Source organism: Oryx dammah, unplaced genomic scaffold (assembly GCF_014754425.2).
Source record: "Oryx dammah isolate SB20612 unplaced genomic scaffold, SCBI_Odam_1.1 HiC_scaffold_16, whole genome shotgun sequence".
NCBI lineage: Eukaryota > Metazoa > Chordata > Mammalia > Artiodactyla > Bovidae > Oryx > Oryx dammah.
Window position 1 is genome coordinate 54,632,273 of NW_024070200.1, and position 17,773 is coordinate 54,650,045.

Genomic DNA, 17,773 nt, shown 5'->3' on the forward strand with positions numbered 1-17,773 from the left:
TTCCAAGGAGCAAGAGTCTTTTAATTTCATGGCTGCAGTCACCATCTGCAGTGATTTTGGAGCCCAAAAAATAAAGTCTGTCACTGTTTCCACTGTTTCCCCATCTATTTGCCATGAAGTGATGGGACCAGATGCCATGATCTCAGTTTTCTGAATGTTGAGTTTTAAACCAACTTTTTCACTCTCTTCTTTCACTTTCATCAAGAGGCTCTTTAGTTCTTCTTCACTTTCTGCCATAAGGGTGGTGTCATCTGCATATCTGAGGTTATTGATATTTCTCCTGACAATCTTGATTCCAGCTTGTGTTTCTTCCAGTCCAGCACTTCTCATGATATACTCTGCATATAAGTTAAATAAGCAGGGTGACAATATACAGCCATGATTTACTCCTTTCCTGATTTGGAACCAGTCTTTTGTTCCATGTCCAGTTTGAACTGTTGCTTCCTGACCTGCATACAGATTTCTCAAGAGGCAGGTCAGGTGGTCTGGTATTCCCATTTCTTGAAGAATTTTCCACAGTTCATTGTGATCCACACAATCAAAGGCTTTGGCATAGTCAATAAAGCAGAAATAGATGTTTTTCCGGAACTCTCTTTCTTTTTCCATGATCCAGCGGATGTTGGCAATTTGATCTCTGGTCCTCTGCCTTTTCTAAAACCAGCTTGATATTGTTCTTGTTGTTTAGTTGCTAAGTCATGTCTGACTCTTTTGCAACCCCAAGGACTGTAGCATGGCAGGCTCCTCTGTCCATGGGATTTCTCAGGCAGGAACACTGGAGTGGGTTGTCATTTCTTTCCCCAAGGGATCTTCCCAAACCAAGGAGTGAACCCCAGTCTCCTGCATTGGCTGACAGATTTTGTTTTACCACTGAGCCACCAAGGAAGCCCACTATGGAATATTACTCAGCCATAAAAAATAATGAAATAATGCCATTTGCACCATTGTGGATACACTTAGAGATTATCATACTGAGGGAAGTAAGTCAGGTAAAGACAAGTATCACATGTCACTTATATGTGGAATCTAAGAAAATGATACAAATGAACTATTTGCAAAACAGAAACAGCCTCACAGACACAGAAAACAATCTGGGGGGGGGGGAGAACTATCTGATAGTTACCAAAGGGGAATGGGACAAAATTAGGAGTTTGGGATTAAAAGATGCATACTGTTATATGTAAAACAGATAAACATCAAGGTCCTACTGATTGCACAGGGAACTAACTTTAATATCTTATAATAATCTACAATGGACAATAATCTGAAAATTTTATATATATAAAAACATTGCTCTAATCCTGAAACTAACACAATGTAAATCAGCTATACTTCAATTTTAAAAATATATTGTCTATATCAGGTGAGAGGATTATTTACTTAAGTTAGTAGATCTCTAAGAATGACAGTCTATTAGATTCATATGAGATTAACATCAGTACATTTAAGTTCTGCTTTGTTACTTATTTCATTTGTTTCTAAAATATGCCCTCCAGGGCCTCCTTGCTGGCTCAGTGGTAAAGAATCTGCCTGCCAGTGCAGGAGACACAGGTTCAATCCCTGATCTGGGAAGATCCCACATGCCACAGAGCAGCTCAGCCGGTGGGCCACAACAGTTGAGCCTGTAGTCTTGAGCTTAGGAGCTGCAACTGATGCCCGTGTGCCCTGGAGCCTGTGCTTCTGCAACAAGAGAAGCCACGTGAAGGAGAAGCCTGCACACCACACCTAGAGAGCTGCCCCGGCTCACCTCAGCTCAGGACAAGCCAGCATAGCAACGATGGCGATGCTGCTGCCGCTGCTGCTGAGTCACTCCAGTCGTGTCCGACTCTGTGCAACCCCACAGACGGCAGCCCACCAGGCTCCCCCGTCCCTGGGATTCTCCAGGCAAGAACACTGGAGTGGCTTGCCATTGCCTTCTCCGGAATGATGACGCAGCACAGCCTAAATAAATAAATAAATCATAAACTATGCCCTCCAAAGGACTTTACGATTACTCTTTATTAAAGAACTCAAAATTTTGCAAACTTCTTTAACTGCTCATTCTCACACCATGAAGTAATTAGAGCTCCTATTGTTCCACTTCAAAGATGAGAAAAAGGGAAAGGGGCCGGAAGGAGGTTATCTAAGCTGTCCAGGGCAGGACGTGAGTGTGTGAGGGTCTCCGATCCCCCGGGGCAGGCCTCCCCTTTGCTGGTCCACTTTGCATCTGGTTAGTATTGTTAAACCATGGAAACAGCCAACTGTTGCCAAAGAGAAATGTTTCTATCAAAGTTTCTCAAGTGTCCCGGAGGAGCCCCCGCCAACAACCAGTGATGACATAATGTTAGCTGATGAAGCCCTCCCGGCCAATCAGGCTGTGCAAACAGTGCCACCCACGGAGGAACTTTTTATGGGATTTCATAGGAAACAGCTCTGAGGTGCACACGCGGCCAGCCCCGGGCTCTGAGCGGAGCGCGGACTGTCCGCAGCTCCTTCTGCAGTTCAAGTATTTGTCTCCTACACATCAAAGTCACGTTCTCTCGTTTTCTTCTCAAAATGGAGATTTTGAGAGGCGAAGACCAGCTGGGCAGAACTAAACAGACTCCAGCCTGATTTCCTCGGAAAAGCAAAGGGCGGGGCAGGCGGGGCGGGGCGGGGCGAGGCGGGGCGCAGTTCACTCTCTGGGTGGTGGTCTGTAAAACACACAGCGAATGGCACGCCTGCTTGGGGAAAACACACCAACTGTTGTCTCTGCGGCGCAGGGCCACCCCCGCGTCCGGAGACATCCTCTCCAGGTCTGCCCCGCTGTGACCCCACAACTGGAATCCTCAGCCTCTCGGTGAAGGCCAGAGTTCAGGCTCATATTTGCACAAATTCGTGTTTGAATTGGTCTGCCCTGGTGGCTCAGCAAAAATGTCTGCCTGCCAGTGCAGGACACACAGATTAGATCCCTGGGATGGGAAGATCCCCTGGAGGAGGGCATGGCAACCCACTCCAGTATTCTTGCCTGGACATTCCCATGAACAGAGGAACCTGGCAGGCTAAGTCCATGGGGTCACAAAGAGTTGGACACAATTGAGTGACTAACCCCCTCCTGCCCCGCGCCCTCCACACACACATCAAGTAATCAATAGGCATTAGATGTTGCTGCTGTAGACAGCATTCTTTCCTGACCTCAGTTCTCACCTGTATCATAACCATCTTCCAGTTGTAACCCCCACCCTGCTCTCATAACCAGCTTCATCTTTTTGAATGCAAAATCAAGCATAATTCTCCCTTGCTGAAAACCCTTTTGATTTGATTAATTGTATTGCGGTATACTTATTTTACAATGTTGTATGAGTTTCTACTTTCCAGCAAAGTGAATCAGCTGTCCATATATACATATATCCCTCTATTTTTGAAAGGCAGCTGTGTTCTCCATGATACCACCAATGCCCACCATCTCCTGTTTTTTGGATTTCCTTCTCTGGTAACCCTACTCAGTGCTGAAAACTCTTAAGGTGAACTCTTTGCCTCTAGAATCCCAGTTCCTTAATACTGCCCCAACTTCCCCATCGCTAGCTTCATCAACCCCACACCCACACACCCCAAACTCTAACTTTACTAAATTCCTTGCTATCCCTCCCCTCCAAGGCTGAGCTCCTTCCTGGTTCTTCCACCAGGAACACTCTTCCCTGGCCCCCTCGCCTCCATTTTTGACCTAAAGAACTCCGAGCCTTCTACAGAGAGACAGAACGTTCTTTGTGAAGTTCCTGATCTCTTCTCTATGAGCCCCCACCACCCCATACAGGCCCCAGCCCACACACAGTGCTCCGTAACATCCAGGGTGACCAAATGTCCTCGTTTGCCCAGGACTGAAGAACTGTCCAGAATTAAGGATTGTAGTGCTAAAACCAAAGAATCTTGGGCCAACAGGGGTATTTGGTCACCCCAATAGCATTGATCACATGGTTTGGGAATTAGCTGTCTTTTGATAAGATTGGAGAGCAGAAATTTTGCCTTGTTCATCTTCACATCCACGGTATCTGCCCTAGGGTCAGGCACATATAGGCTTCCCAGGTGGTTCAGTGGTAAAAGAATCCACCTGCCAATGCAAGAGATGTGGGTTTGATCCCTGGGTCAGGAAGATCCCCTGGAGGAGGAAATGGCTACCCACTCTAGTACTCTTGCTTGGAGAATCCCACGGACGGAGGAGCCTGGTGGACTGCAGTCCATGGGTTTGCAAAGAGTTGTCCACGACTGAAGCCGCTAAACAACAACAAGAGGCACGTATATGGTCCAGTCAATAAATATTTGTTAAATGCGTTGAGATAGCAGTTAGTTGCATCAACAGAAGAACTAAAGGCAGTGGTTCACATCCAGTCCCCTTACAAGACCTTGGGCATGTAATTGCTTTCATTTATATATTTATGTATTTGCCCTTGAAAGATTTGAGGCAAATTCCTTGGTCTTGCTGAGCCTGCATTTGTAAAAGGGAGGTAATAATATCCATTTCACAGAGGTGTTGTGAAGGTTCAACAGATGTCAAGTGGTTAACACAATGCCTGGCATATAACAACCTTTAATAAACGCTAACTGCTATTACTATTTATTATTATTATTATTTAAATAGCGAGCAGTGCAGTCAATAAAGGTTGGCTCCCTTCCCCCCATTAAAGAAATGAATACAGGTGGCCTTAAATGTAATTAGGCCATAGAAAAAGCTTCCCTTCAAACACTGATCGGCCACCTTGCCCACACATTAGAATCCCCCAGGGACCTTTTACAAAGACTGATGCCCAACCCCGACCAATTAATTCAAATCTCCAGTGATGGATGCATGCATCAACTCCTTTAAAGGGCTCCCCTGGTGATGCTAATAGGCACCCAGGTTGAGAACCTCTGCGTTAGGGCACTGGGTTAGCTGCTTTTTAACTCTTAATTGCTGCCCTGGGTCTTTCCAAACAATTCCCCTCCCACCCCAATCTAGGTGTTGGAACAGCAAGTGCTTAATTCCCTTTGTCCCCCCAGCTTTGTCGTCATGGCAAGAACTGGAGAATTCTCAGCCCACCTAAGGGGAACCTTATTGCCTCTCCTCTTCATCATTCCAGGCTGGGACCCTCATTCCTACAGCCCTTACCCCAGCGGCTCCCTGCCTTTCAGAATCTTCACTGTATTCTCTCTGGAATTTGGAGAAATGAAAAAGAGATTACTTCATCTGTGTCTCCCTTAAGGGTACAGACGTTTCATTTTCTAGCCAGTGTTTCTCAAACTGGGGGCTTCAGACACCTTAGAGGTCCATCTGAATCTCCGTGACGGCTTCCTGTCTGCATTTTGGGTTGCCAATATATGACTATTGTACATTATGTGGTCGCCACCTACTGTGCTTGTGTTTTGTAGCATAAAGGCGCTCAGTGCACATACGCAGATTTTGAAGGAGCCCAAACAGAAGGACCAAAGCACGAAGCAGGAGAAGCCAATAGATTCAAAGGGACCAGAAAGTAGCCACTCGTGTCGAAATAACTGCAGAAACACCGTGCATGCGTGTGTGTGCACAGTTGTGCCCAGCTCTTTGTGACTGTAGCCCACCAGGCTCCTCTCTCCCTGGGGCTTCCCAGGGCAAGAATACTGGGGTGGGTTGCCATTTTCTCCTCCAGGAGATCTTCCCAACTCAGGGATCAAACCTGAGTCTCCTGGTTTCCTGCATTGGCAGGAGGATTCTTTACCAACTGCACCAACTGGGAAGCCCTAACAGTTTCTAATAAGGCCAACCATATCATTTTGCAAATGTGAGTGAACATGAGTATCTACCAAGTGCTTGGGGGACTTCCCTGGTGGTCCAGTGGTTAAAACTCCATACTTCCAATGCACAGGCACACTGGGTACAGGCTTGATCTCTGGTCAGAGAATTAAAATCCCACATCCTACGCAGTGTGGACAATAAGTTAAAAAAAAATTAAGTGAAATAAAATCAGCACTTGGAAATTACTCACTGGCCAAATTTTGGTCATATAGTGCCTGATGGCCCAGGATTAGCAAATACAGTCATGATGTTATAGATACCATTTGTACCTCATCTCTACGAGAAGAAACAGTCTTTGATTAGTATTATTAAAGTGAAAATACAAAAACAGATTCTAAAACAAGACCCAAATCTACATTTTTCCATTATTAAACCAGCCATACTGACTTATTTTTAGCAGCACCTCACAATCATCATAAATCCCATCAAAATAACGCTGTTTATTTAGGTGTCATTCCAATGTATTGTCTTTGGCTCTCTTTCTAATTTTTTTTCCTTTTCATAGGTGTTTAAGACCAATAAGCATAAACAGTGTATACCTAGTCTTACTAAATCCCTCATTAAGAGATTATCTAGTGCTTCCCTTGTAGCTCTGTCAGTAAAGAATCTGCCTGAAGCACAGGAGACCTGGGTTCGATCCCTGGGTTGGGAAGATCCCCTGGAGAAGGAAATGGCAACACACTGAAGTATCCTTGCCTGGAAAATCTCATGGACAGAGGAGCCTGGTGGGCTGCAGTCCATGGGGTCGCAAAGAGCCGGGCACGACTGAGCAACTAACACTAATAGTGCCTGACAAGCCTAGGAAGTCACGAGATACCTGGAGTAACAGGCAATTTTGGCCTTGGAGTACAAAATGAAGCAGGGCAAAGGCTAACGGAGTTTCACCAAGAGAACGCACTGGTAACAGCAAACACCCTCTTCCAACAACACAAGAGAAGACTACACATGGACATCACCAGATGGTCAACACCGAAATCAGATTGATTGTATTCTTTGCAGCCAAAGATGGAGAAGCAACAAAAACAAGACCAGGAGCTGATGATGGCTCAGATCATGAACTCCTTATTGCCAAATTCAGACTTAAAATGAAGAAAGTAGGAAAAACTACTAGACCATTCAGGTATGACCTAAATCAAACTCCTTACGATTATGCAGTGGAAGTGACAAATAGATTTAAGGGGATTAGATCTGATAGAGTGCTTGAAGAACTATGGACAGAGGTTCATGACATTGTATAGGAGGAAGAGATCCAGACTATTCCCAAGAAAAAGAAATGCAAAAAGGCAAGATGGTTGTCTGAGGCCTTACAAATAGCTGAGAAAAAGAAGAGAAGCTAAAGGCAAGGAGAAAATGCAGAGTTCCAAAGAATAGCAAAAAGAGATAAGAAAGCCTTCCTCAGTGATCAATGCAAAGAAATAGAGGAAAACAATAGAATGGGAAAGACTAGCGATCTCGTCAAGAAAATTAGAGATACCAAGGGAACATTTCATGCAAAGATGGGCACAATAAAGGACAGAAATGGTATGGACCTAACAGAAGCAGAAGATATTAAGAAGAGGTGGCAAGAATACACAGAAGAACAATACAAAAAAAGATCATGACCAGATAACCATGATGGTGTGATCACTCACCTAGAGCCAGACATCCTGGAATGTGAAGTCAAGTGGGCCTTAGGAAGCATCACTACGAACAAAGCTAGTGGAGGTAATGGAATTCCAGTTGAACTGTTTCAAATCCTGAAAGATGATGCTGTGAAAGTGCTGCACTCAATATGCCAGCAAATTTGGAAAACTCAGCAGTGGCCACAGGACTGGAAAAGGTCAGTTTCCATTCCAATCTGAAAAAAAGGCAATGCCAAAGAATGTTCAAACTACCACACAATTGCACTCCAGCTCACATGTTAGCAAAGTAATGCTCAAAATTCTCCAAGTCAGACTTCAACAGTAGGCAAACCATGAAATTCCAGATGTTCAAGCTGGATTTAGAAAAGACAGAGGAACCAGAGATCAAATTGCCAATATCCACTGTATCATCTACAAAGCAAGAGAGTTCTGGAAAAACATATACTTCTGCTTTATTGGCTACAACAGAGTCTTTGACTGTGTGGTTCACAACAAACTGTGGAAAATTCTTCAAGAGATGTGAATACCAGACCCCCTAACCTGTCTCCTGAGAAATCTGTATGCAGGTCAAAAAGTAACAGTTAGAACTGGACATGAACAGACTGGTTCCAAATTGGAAAAGGAGTACGTCTAGGCTGTATATTGTCACCCTGCTTATTTAACTTATAAGAGTACATTGTGCAAAATGCCAGGCTGGATGAAGCACAAGCTGGAATCAAGACTGCTGGGAGAAACATCAATAACCTCAGATACGCAGATGACACCACCCTTATGGCAGAAAGTGAAAAACTAAAGAACCTCTTGATGAAAGAGAAAAAAGAGAGTGAAAAAGTTGGCTTAAAACTCAACATTCAGAAAACTAAGATCATGGCATCCGGTCCCATCACTTCATGGCAAATAGATGGGGAAAAAACGGAAACAGTGACAGACTTTATTTTGGGGGGCTCCAAAATCACTGTAGATGGTGATTGCAGCCATGAAATTAAAAGACGCTTGCTCCTTGGAAGAAAAGCTATGACCAACCTAGACAGCATATTAAAAAGCAGAGACATTACTTTGCCAACAAAGGTCCATCTAGTCAAGGCTATGGTTTTTCCAGTGGTCATGTATGGATGTGAGAGTTGGACTGTGAAGAAAGCTGAGCACTGGAGAATTGATGCTTTTGAACTGTGGTGTTGGAGAAGACTCTTGAGAGTCCCTTAGACTGCAAGGAGATCCAACCAGTCGATCCTAAAGGAAATCAGTCCTGAATATTCATTGGAAGGACTGATGGTGAAGCTGAAACTCCAATATTTTGGCCACCTGAAGTGAAGAACTGACTCATTGGAAAAGACCCTGATCCTGGGAAAGACTGAAGGCAGGAGGAGAAGGGGACGACAGAGGATGAGATGGTAGGATGGCATCACTGACTCAATGGACATGAGCCTGAGCAAACTCTGGGAGTTGGTGATGGACAGGGAAGCCTGGAGGCCGGCAGTCCATGGGGTCGCAAAGAGTTGGACATGACTGAGCGACTGAACTGAACTGAATTAAGAGATGACAAAATAATTCTAGTTACTGTTGTCAGTCATCAGTTACCTTTTCCCGCCTGGTTTGGAAAAATTCTCCTGACTGAAGATCAGAATCAGCTAGGGCACGGTCAGAAATTCAGGCTCCACATCCTGCTCTAGCAACCAGAGGTTAGAGACAGGAGTTTGAAGCAGATGACACTATCTGGGCTCCAGGGAAATTTAGCTTCATTTCTGAAGGCCAGTCTTCCTGGCTCTTTTAAATTCTAAATGCTTTTCAACTGATTGATTGATTGCTTCTATGGGACACCCTTGTCTCAGAAATTAAATTGAAAAGCTTCTCCTTTCCAGAGGATGTTTTCCTGCTTCCTTGGGTCAAGCAAGGCTCTTCTCAGCTGTATCTGGCCTCAAAGATATGAGCCTGTAACTGGAGAAATAGCAACTTGATTCTTATACTACTTTTTAAAAAATTGGACCTCAGAGGTAGGGGTTCAATTAATCACACACCTCAGTTATGACGTATGACCATCCCAGGTTAGTGCAAAGCCCTTTCTTGTTTTGTTTTTTCCTTTTTTACCCCTTTCCCTACTTTCACAGACTTGTGTGCACATACCTGCCACGTTAATAACCATTCTGATGGCTTTTATGTGAGTTTTTTATAAGTATTTTTCTTGTAAACTTAGTACTGCCGATAAAATACAGAATATCCAGTTCAGTTTGAGGTTCAGATCAACAATAAATAACTTTTAGTATAGGTAATAATTTTTGGTATACTTTTTATTGTTTATCTGAAAATCACATTTAACTGGACATTCAGTTTGGGATTTTTCTTGTTTTGTTTTTGGCTAAATCTGGGAACCCTATGTAAAACGTAAACTCTTACATACATAAATATTATTTCAATTCCCTTTTTATTTCACACAGATCTAAGGTGACCCAGCCACATGGCTGTTTTTACATCTAGTCAGTTTCCTCTGTCTGCTGCATAGACCTTGACGATTGGGCACCACTTTGCATTATTCATGCCCCCATGGAGACCGGGCAGCCTCCTCCAACTGCCCACTACCACGAGTGATGCTGCAGTGGACACCTTTGCCCATGTCTCCTAGTGGACTTGGGTGGTCACTTTTTTAACATTTAAATATGGTTTACACATCCTTAATTTGTTAAGACTGTCAGTCAGAGCAGTGGTGCAGGTCGACACTCCCACCAGCTCTGCATGAGTCCCTGTGTTCCCACATTCCTGCAGGCAGGTGGCAAAATCCACCATCTAAGAGTGCCTCTAAGAACCATAAGCTGCCAGCTCTTTCTTGCTACGGTTTGCATTACTCTTATTACTAACGATTTGAAGCATCTCTTCATGGTAAACATTTATTTACACTTCTATAAATTGCTGCTTTGAAACTTTTGCCCATTTTCCTATAGAAATGCCTATATTTTTCTTCTTTTTTAGGAATACTTGATTTTTTTAGATACTGCTCCGTGCATGCTAAGTTGCTTCAGTCGTGTCTGACTCTTTGTGACCCTGTGGACTGTAGCCTGCCAGGCTCCTCGGTCTGTGGGGATTCTCCAGGCTGGGATTCTCAGGCAAGAATACTGGAGTGGGTTGCCATTTCCTTCTTAGCTCCTTGTCATATCTTAACCATTGCAAATATCTTTCTCCATCCTATTTTCTGTAAAGTTTAGAATGATGTCCTTTGTTTTGATATGATCAACTATGTCTTGTACCGGGAAGATCTTTTTCTATTCCTAAATCACAAAGGTACTCTCCAACATCAGCTTCTGTTAACTTTGTCATTTTCCTTTGAACTTTATGTATTTAATTCATCTGGAGTCTACCCTTCTATGAGATGTTTTGTGGGATCCAGTTTTATTTTTCTCTGTGTAATAGGCCATTTTTATTGGCTTATTCAACAACTTCAATTCTTTTTTTAATTGGAGGGTAATTGCTTTACAGTGTTCAGTTTCTTCTGTGCAACAACGTGAAACAGCTATACATATATTCCCTCCCTCCGGAGCCTCCGTCCCACCCTGCCAGCGTCCCACCCCGCTCAGTCATTACAGAATGCCAAGCTGATCTCCCTGCCAACACCTTCTGTTAAAGAGCCCATCCTCTTCCCATTAATTTTTTCTTTTTTGATTAAGTTCTCACATATTCCTAGATCCCTCTAAGAGCTTTTCTCTCTGCTCTACTGGTCTATCCATTTTCCTAAGTCCAGTTCAGTTCAGCTCAGTCGCTCAGTCGTGTCCGACTCTTTGTGACCCCATAAATCACAGCACGCCAGGCCTCCCTGTCCATCACCAACTCCCGGAGTTCACTCAAGCTCATGTGCATCGAGTCGGTGATTCCATCCAGCCATCTCATCCTCTCTCGTCCCCTTCTCCTCCTGCCCCCAATCTCTCCCAGCATCAAGGTCTTTTCCAATGTGTCAACTCTTCGTATGAGGTGACCAAAGTATTGGAGTTTCAGCCTCAGCATCAGTCCTTCCAAAGAACACCCAGGACTGGTCTCCTTTGGGATGGACTAGTTGAATCTCCTTGCAGTCCAAGGGACTCATTGTTGCCTTTATTATTTTTTTTAAGATTTTTTTTTTGATGTGGACTATTTTTTGTCTTTACTGGATTTGTTACAATATTGCTTCTGTTTTCTGTTTTGGGGTTTTGGCCTGGAGGCATGTGGGATCCTAGAGGGTGGAACACACACCCCCTGCATTGGAAAGTGAAATCTTAACCACTGAACCTCCAGGGAAGGCCCTGCCTTTGCATTAAGGCTTTGAAATTATCCTAATATCTAGCTAATGGGCATACCCCTCCCATTCTTTGCTCTTTTTTTTAGACTTTCTTACTTTTTTGTGGACTGTTGTTCTTCCTATTTTGATAGTTTGTGTCAGTTTAAATCGTTCATGTTTACAGATTATTGAATATGTCAAAATAGCCAACTGAAATTTTTACTGGCATTGCACTGAGTTTAAAAATTAATTATGAGGAATTTAACAATATTAAATTATCCTGTCAAGATCTTGGACTACCTCTCGATAGATAATCCTCTGATTTTCAGAGGTGGTTTTTTTTTCCCCCCAGGAAGATCATGTATATTTTTGATATGCCAATATCTAAATATTTGTTAACACCGTCAATGAAATCTTACTTGTACTGAAGTTTCTAATGGACTATGACTGATATAGAAAACACTACTGATTTTTTTTTTTAGTGATCTCATATCCAGCAAGATCTTGCCAAGTTCTCTTTTTAGTTCTAATAACTGATCCTGCCGCATTATCTATGTAGACATTCGTATTGTGCGTAAACAGTTTTTTCCTTTCCAACCCTTTCTCCTCTCATGTATTTCCTGTCACCTTAACCAGTAGCTCCATTGTGTGTTAAACAGCAGTAACACACGGGTATCTTAAAGTAACACCTCTGGCCCCTCGTAGGAGTGAGAGTCTGGGCAAATTTCTTCATGGTCTGACTCTGTTTCCCCAGTTGATAAACCTTCCTCATGGAGTTGAGATGATCATAGTAATAAATCCAAAGTTCCTGGCACACAGTAGGTGCTCACAGCATAGACTATAGACTATAGTTCTACTAATTCCTCTAATCAAGACACAGGTCACCCATGTCCTTGGAACTCCATTCCCACCATTACAGAAGGCTGTAGCATTTAAAATATGCAGAAGGCACTTCTCTGGTGGTCCAGTGGTTAAAATTCCGACCTCCAACGAAGGGGGTGTAGGTTCGATTACTAGTTGGGACCCTAAACTATTCTACCACATGCCTCGAGGCCAAAACACCAAAACATAAACATCAGAAGCAATATTGTAACAAATTGAATAAATATACGTAGGCTATCTAGAGAGATGGTCATTTTCATTTGACTCCAAAATGAATGATTTACAAGACTAGTGGAAAGGATTTCAGCCCGCTAACAAGTCTAAAGCATTGTTCATGGAAAGTACTAGCCAAGGAGAACCAGAGTGAATTCGCAATAGCAGTGCCGATGCATAGATTCCCCCAACTTTCCACTCAAACTTCATACTGTCAGCAATCTCATGGCGGACACATTTTTAAAATAAGCTCTCAAAAAAGTATTCAGAGAAGCAAATGTAAAGGAAAAAACTTCTAATACCATCATTCATTGATTACATTTTTGGTGACAATCCTAGAATTTTTTGGTATTTATATTTAAATAGATCTTACTGTAACAGGTTTAATAAAGAAATTCCTTTTAAACTACAAAAAACAATAAAAAATAAAATAAAATAAGCTCTCAAGATCAAGATGATGGTGGTGGAGAATCTGAAATAAATTGAATTTCCATTATTCATAAAATGGATAAAATGGATAAAGTCAATATCTTGTGATAAACCATAATGGAAAAAATATGAAAAAATATATATGTATATATGTATGACTGAATCACTTTGCTATACAGTAGAAATTAACACAACATTGTAAATCAACTATACTTCAATAAAATTAAATTTTAAATTTTAAAAAGTTTTTAAAATGAATTTCATTTGTTTGAAACTGATGGGCAGTTATTGAAAGTGAAAAACAGTAGTGTAAATATCAGTGTTTTATTTAACCCAGATACTCTAGTGAGGAAAAAACAATGACCTGTTATTTATCGTACATGAAGTTTTTACTTGTTTATTTATTCGGCTGTATCGGGTCTTAGTTGCAGCACGTGGGATCTTTTTGTTTCGGTACAAGGGCTACTCTCATTGTGAAGTGTGGGCTCTAGAGCCCATGGGCTCAGTTACCTTTCAGCAAGTGGAATCTTAGTTCCCTGACCAAGGATTGAACTTGTGTCCCTTGCTTGGAAGGAAGATTCTTAACCACTGGACCATCAGGGAAGTCCCTATCACATGCAGAGTTTTAAACTGTATATAGTAGACCAATGCTTGGGCTTTCCCATGTGGCTCGGTGGTAAAGAATCCACCTGCCAACTCAGGAGAACTGGGGTCTGACCCAGGGGGTCAGGAGGATCCCCTGGAGAAGGGAACAGCTACCCACTGCAGTATTCCTACCTGGAGAATCCCATGGACAGAGGAGCCTGGGGGGGCTAGTCCGTGGAGTTGCAAAGAGACAGACACGACTGAGCAACTGAGCACACACAGGATCAGTGCTTAAAGAATTATGAGGGACATAAATCACTAATAGACTCTAAATTTTATTCGATGCTTTTTTAAAAAAAGATGCAAATCATTAGGCAATGTTCTTTATTAAATTCAATTTTTAATTACATTAAGTAAGGGTGGTAGCTTCTCTAATTGTTGATACACGCTTGCACGGGCAAGACGCATGTTGAAAAACTGATAAGTGGATTGCCAACAGTAATTATAAACATTCTGAGGATGTGATTTCACAGTGCTGAGTCTCACGAATTTTTTTAAATATAGCAAATATTGGTTCTTCTCTTTTTTGTTTTTTAAATTATGAAAGTACGATAACACATTTACAGGAGACTTGGATAATACAGACAAGATTACATATAGTTCCACTATGCATCATGCTAAGTCGCTTCAGTCATGTCCAGCTCTCTGTGACCCCATGGACCATAGCCTGCCATGCTCCTCTGTCCATGGGGTTCTCCAGGCAAAACACTGGAGTGGTTGCCATGCCCTCCCCCAGGGTATCTTCCCAACCCAGGGGTCGAATCTGTGTCTCTTATGTCTCCTACGCTAACAGATGGATTCTTTATCCTGAGCACCACCTGGGAAACCCAGGAAGCCCATAGTTTCACTATATATTACATTTATTTTTTAAGCAGATAATTTAAGATTTTTAGCTGGCATTTCAATATCAAACTCTCAAAAATTAACAGAGTGAATAGACAAACAAGTGTAAGGCTACACAGACCTGAAAATCACCATGAACCAATTCACCATAATTAAGATTTATACAATTTTCACACAACAGAAGGATACAAATTCTATTCAAGTTCTCATAGACTATAAACTAGAGGGAAAAAAATTTTTTTTTCTTGCTCTATTTGGGTGGAAGTATGTTTGCAGTGACAAGTTAGTAATAAAAACCATCATTGAAAATGATTCTGTTCTGTTCTTTGATGGGTCTTTTCTCACGGCTGATGGTTAGGATTTTAAATAACAGTTGCATAACTTGGATAGATTTTCTCTTCTGCATAGAACTGGGTGATTTTGCAACCCCCTTAGTGATGTCATGCTGAATGGAACAACGATAAACATGATTTGTCCCAGGGTACACGCTCCTCACTGTGCTTGACAGATGGGTACAGCCGTGGAAAGGGAACTTGATCCCCTTCGCAGACTGTACAGATTCCCTGATCTCAGCATTCCCCCACTCCCACCCCAGGATCCTGAGCTGGAGGATTGTTTCATATATGAACTGCACCACAGTGTCTTTAGAGTAGAACTGTAGAATTATAGCTTTAGAAATTACCTTCCACATCAACTCTCTGTATTCCTACCACCTACACCAGCTCCACAAACATGAAACAGAGGAGGCATAGACAGAATCATTAGGGATTTCAAAGCTTCTGGGAAGTACAAGCTATAAGGCTACCTCCATGAAAGGGGACTTAGCATTATTCTATCATTAATTCCCTTGCGAGGTAATAAAATCCATATATGCACTGGCCTCTGCCCCAGTTCCGGGCACGGGCTGCGGAAACTCTGGTGATTTTCTGGGTGATAGGAGTGTCTTTTGTTCTAAAGAAGTGACGCTGAGTGAGCTCCTGGATGACTCCTGGAGGGGGCTGGAAAAACCAAGCCTTGATTAGAAGCTTGGAATTTTTCAGCCATACTCCCCAAGTCTCTTGAGGAGGAAGGAGGATTAGAAATGGAGTTCACTGTCGATCATGTCTCCATAAAAATACCAAAGGTGTGGGATTTGAAGAGACTCCAGGTGGGTATACACATCCATACCAGGAGGGTGACACAAGCCACTCCCATGGGAATAAAAGCACCTACGCTCAGGACCCTCAGGACCCCCAGATCTCGCCCTGTATATCTCTTCATCTGACTGTTCCTCTGTATTTTTTGTTTCCCTGAGTTCTGTGAGCTACTCTAGCAAATTAATTGAACACAAGGAGGGGATCATAAGAAACTCTGATTTACAGACAAGACAGGCAGAAATTTTGGCTAACCTGGGACCTGTGGCTCATGATTGGCATCCCAAGTGGGGAGCAGTCTCATGGGACCAGGTCCTTAACCCATGGGATCTGATGCTACCTCCTGGAAGATAGCATCAGTATTGACTTACATGGTAGAACACCCAGCTGGTGTCCCAGATTTGCTTGGTGGAGGTAAACCCCCACATCTGGTGTTCGCAGTGTTAGGAGTATGATAGTCATATGAGAGTAAAGGGAGACACACAGAAGGGTGGGGTTGTTGCCACTACATCTCCCAGTGATGTCTGAGATGGCTAGCAGCAATAATAACAACAACAAAATCACCAATAATAGCTGTTGAGAAAGCACATCGTAGCAGCACTTAAGAGCCTGATCTTAAATCAGAAAGCCTCTTTAAATCTCAGCCAGATGGTGCTAGTGGTCAAGAACCCGCCTGCCCATGCAGGAGACATAAGAGACACAGGTTCAATCCCTGGGCCAGGAAGATTCCCTGGAGGAGGGCATGGCAACCCACTCCAGTATTCTTACCTGAAGAATCCCATAGACAGAGGGGCCTGGATGGAGGAGTCCATAGGGTTGCAAACAGTCAGACACAACCGAAGTGACTTAGCACACACATGCCATTGTCTTAACTTGTCTGTGCTTAGGTCTCTTTGTCCATAATATAGGTATAGTAACCCCACTACCTCAAAAAGCCATGGTGGGGATTAGATGAGACAAGGCAGGTGACACACTATATCAGTTACAAATTATCTTTAGCTGCAAACAACACAATTTAATTTTTCTCATGAAAAGAAATACCCAGAGGTGAGTGAGAGTTAGGGCTAGTTCAGCAGCCTAAGGTGCTGGAATTGAGGCTTCTAAGACACTTTCTCCTTGTAATCCCAAAAGGGCTGTTGTCCCACCAGCCATCACATCCAGATTCCTGGCAGGAAGTAGGGGAGTGGGGCTAAGCAAGCCCCACAGTGGAGTCATCCCAGTCCCTGTAAGCACCCTCCCAGAAGCTTCTCTGTTCCTTCTCACATCCCACTCTCTCTTCGACTTCACCAGCCTAGCTCCTTACTGAAACAGCGCTCCCTAAACTTACTCTGATTTCACGTTGCTCACTTTAGCAGACGTCTTTCAGTCCTCATCTTTCCTGACCTCTTTCTCTCAGGAAAGCAAGATGCCCTGCTTGAAACTCATTCTTCCTGTGGCCTCCATGAATGACGCCACGCTCTCTGCAACTCTCTCTCTCTGCAACTCTCTCTCTCTGCAACTCTCTCTCTCTGCCTCTCTAGTCTCTCCTTCTGTCCCCTCTGTATGTTCATTTTCCTCTGCAGAGCCACTAAATGAGAGTGTCCTCAAAGAGTGAGGCACTAAATGAGAGTGTCCTTTGGTGTCCTCAAAGCTGGGCCCAGGCCCTGTTCTCTGCTCCCCTGACATCCCTCTTCAGGCATCTCAGCCACACTGCAGCTTAACTCCCACTTGTGTGCTAATTTGCCCAAGTTTCCTTCTTCAACTCAGACGCCTTCTCTGAGCTCCAGACTTGTGCAGCCACTCCTCAGTCAAATCTAAGACCCAACGCCACCAAAAATAAATATTTTTTAAAAAAGATTCTCACACAGATGCATAAGAGGGCTCCTTGTGTCGTCTGTGGCAGCAGGGAGCTGGTAGCATCTTGGTCTCCGTCGTTGGAGAAGCAGGTTTGCACAGAGTGAAACTGCGCACGGTGAAGTGTGGCCCAGAGTGATACTGCGCACGGTGGAGTGTGGCCCAGAGTGAAACT

General features: G+C 43.2%; 1 long non-coding RNA gene across 1 annotated transcript; it reads right to left on the minus strand.

The window, feature by feature from the left end:
- Positions 1-1,698: 1,698 nt before the first annotated feature.
- Positions 1,699-14,851, minus strand: LOC120875226. The gene is made up of 3 exons (XR_005723870.1): positions 14,750-14,851; positions 7,823-7,830; positions 1,699-1,709 (listed from the first exon to the last, which is right to left on the minus strand). It is a non-coding gene; the product is annotated as an uncharacterized LOC120875226 (long non-coding RNA).
- Positions 14,852-17,773: the final 2,922 nt, after the last annotated feature.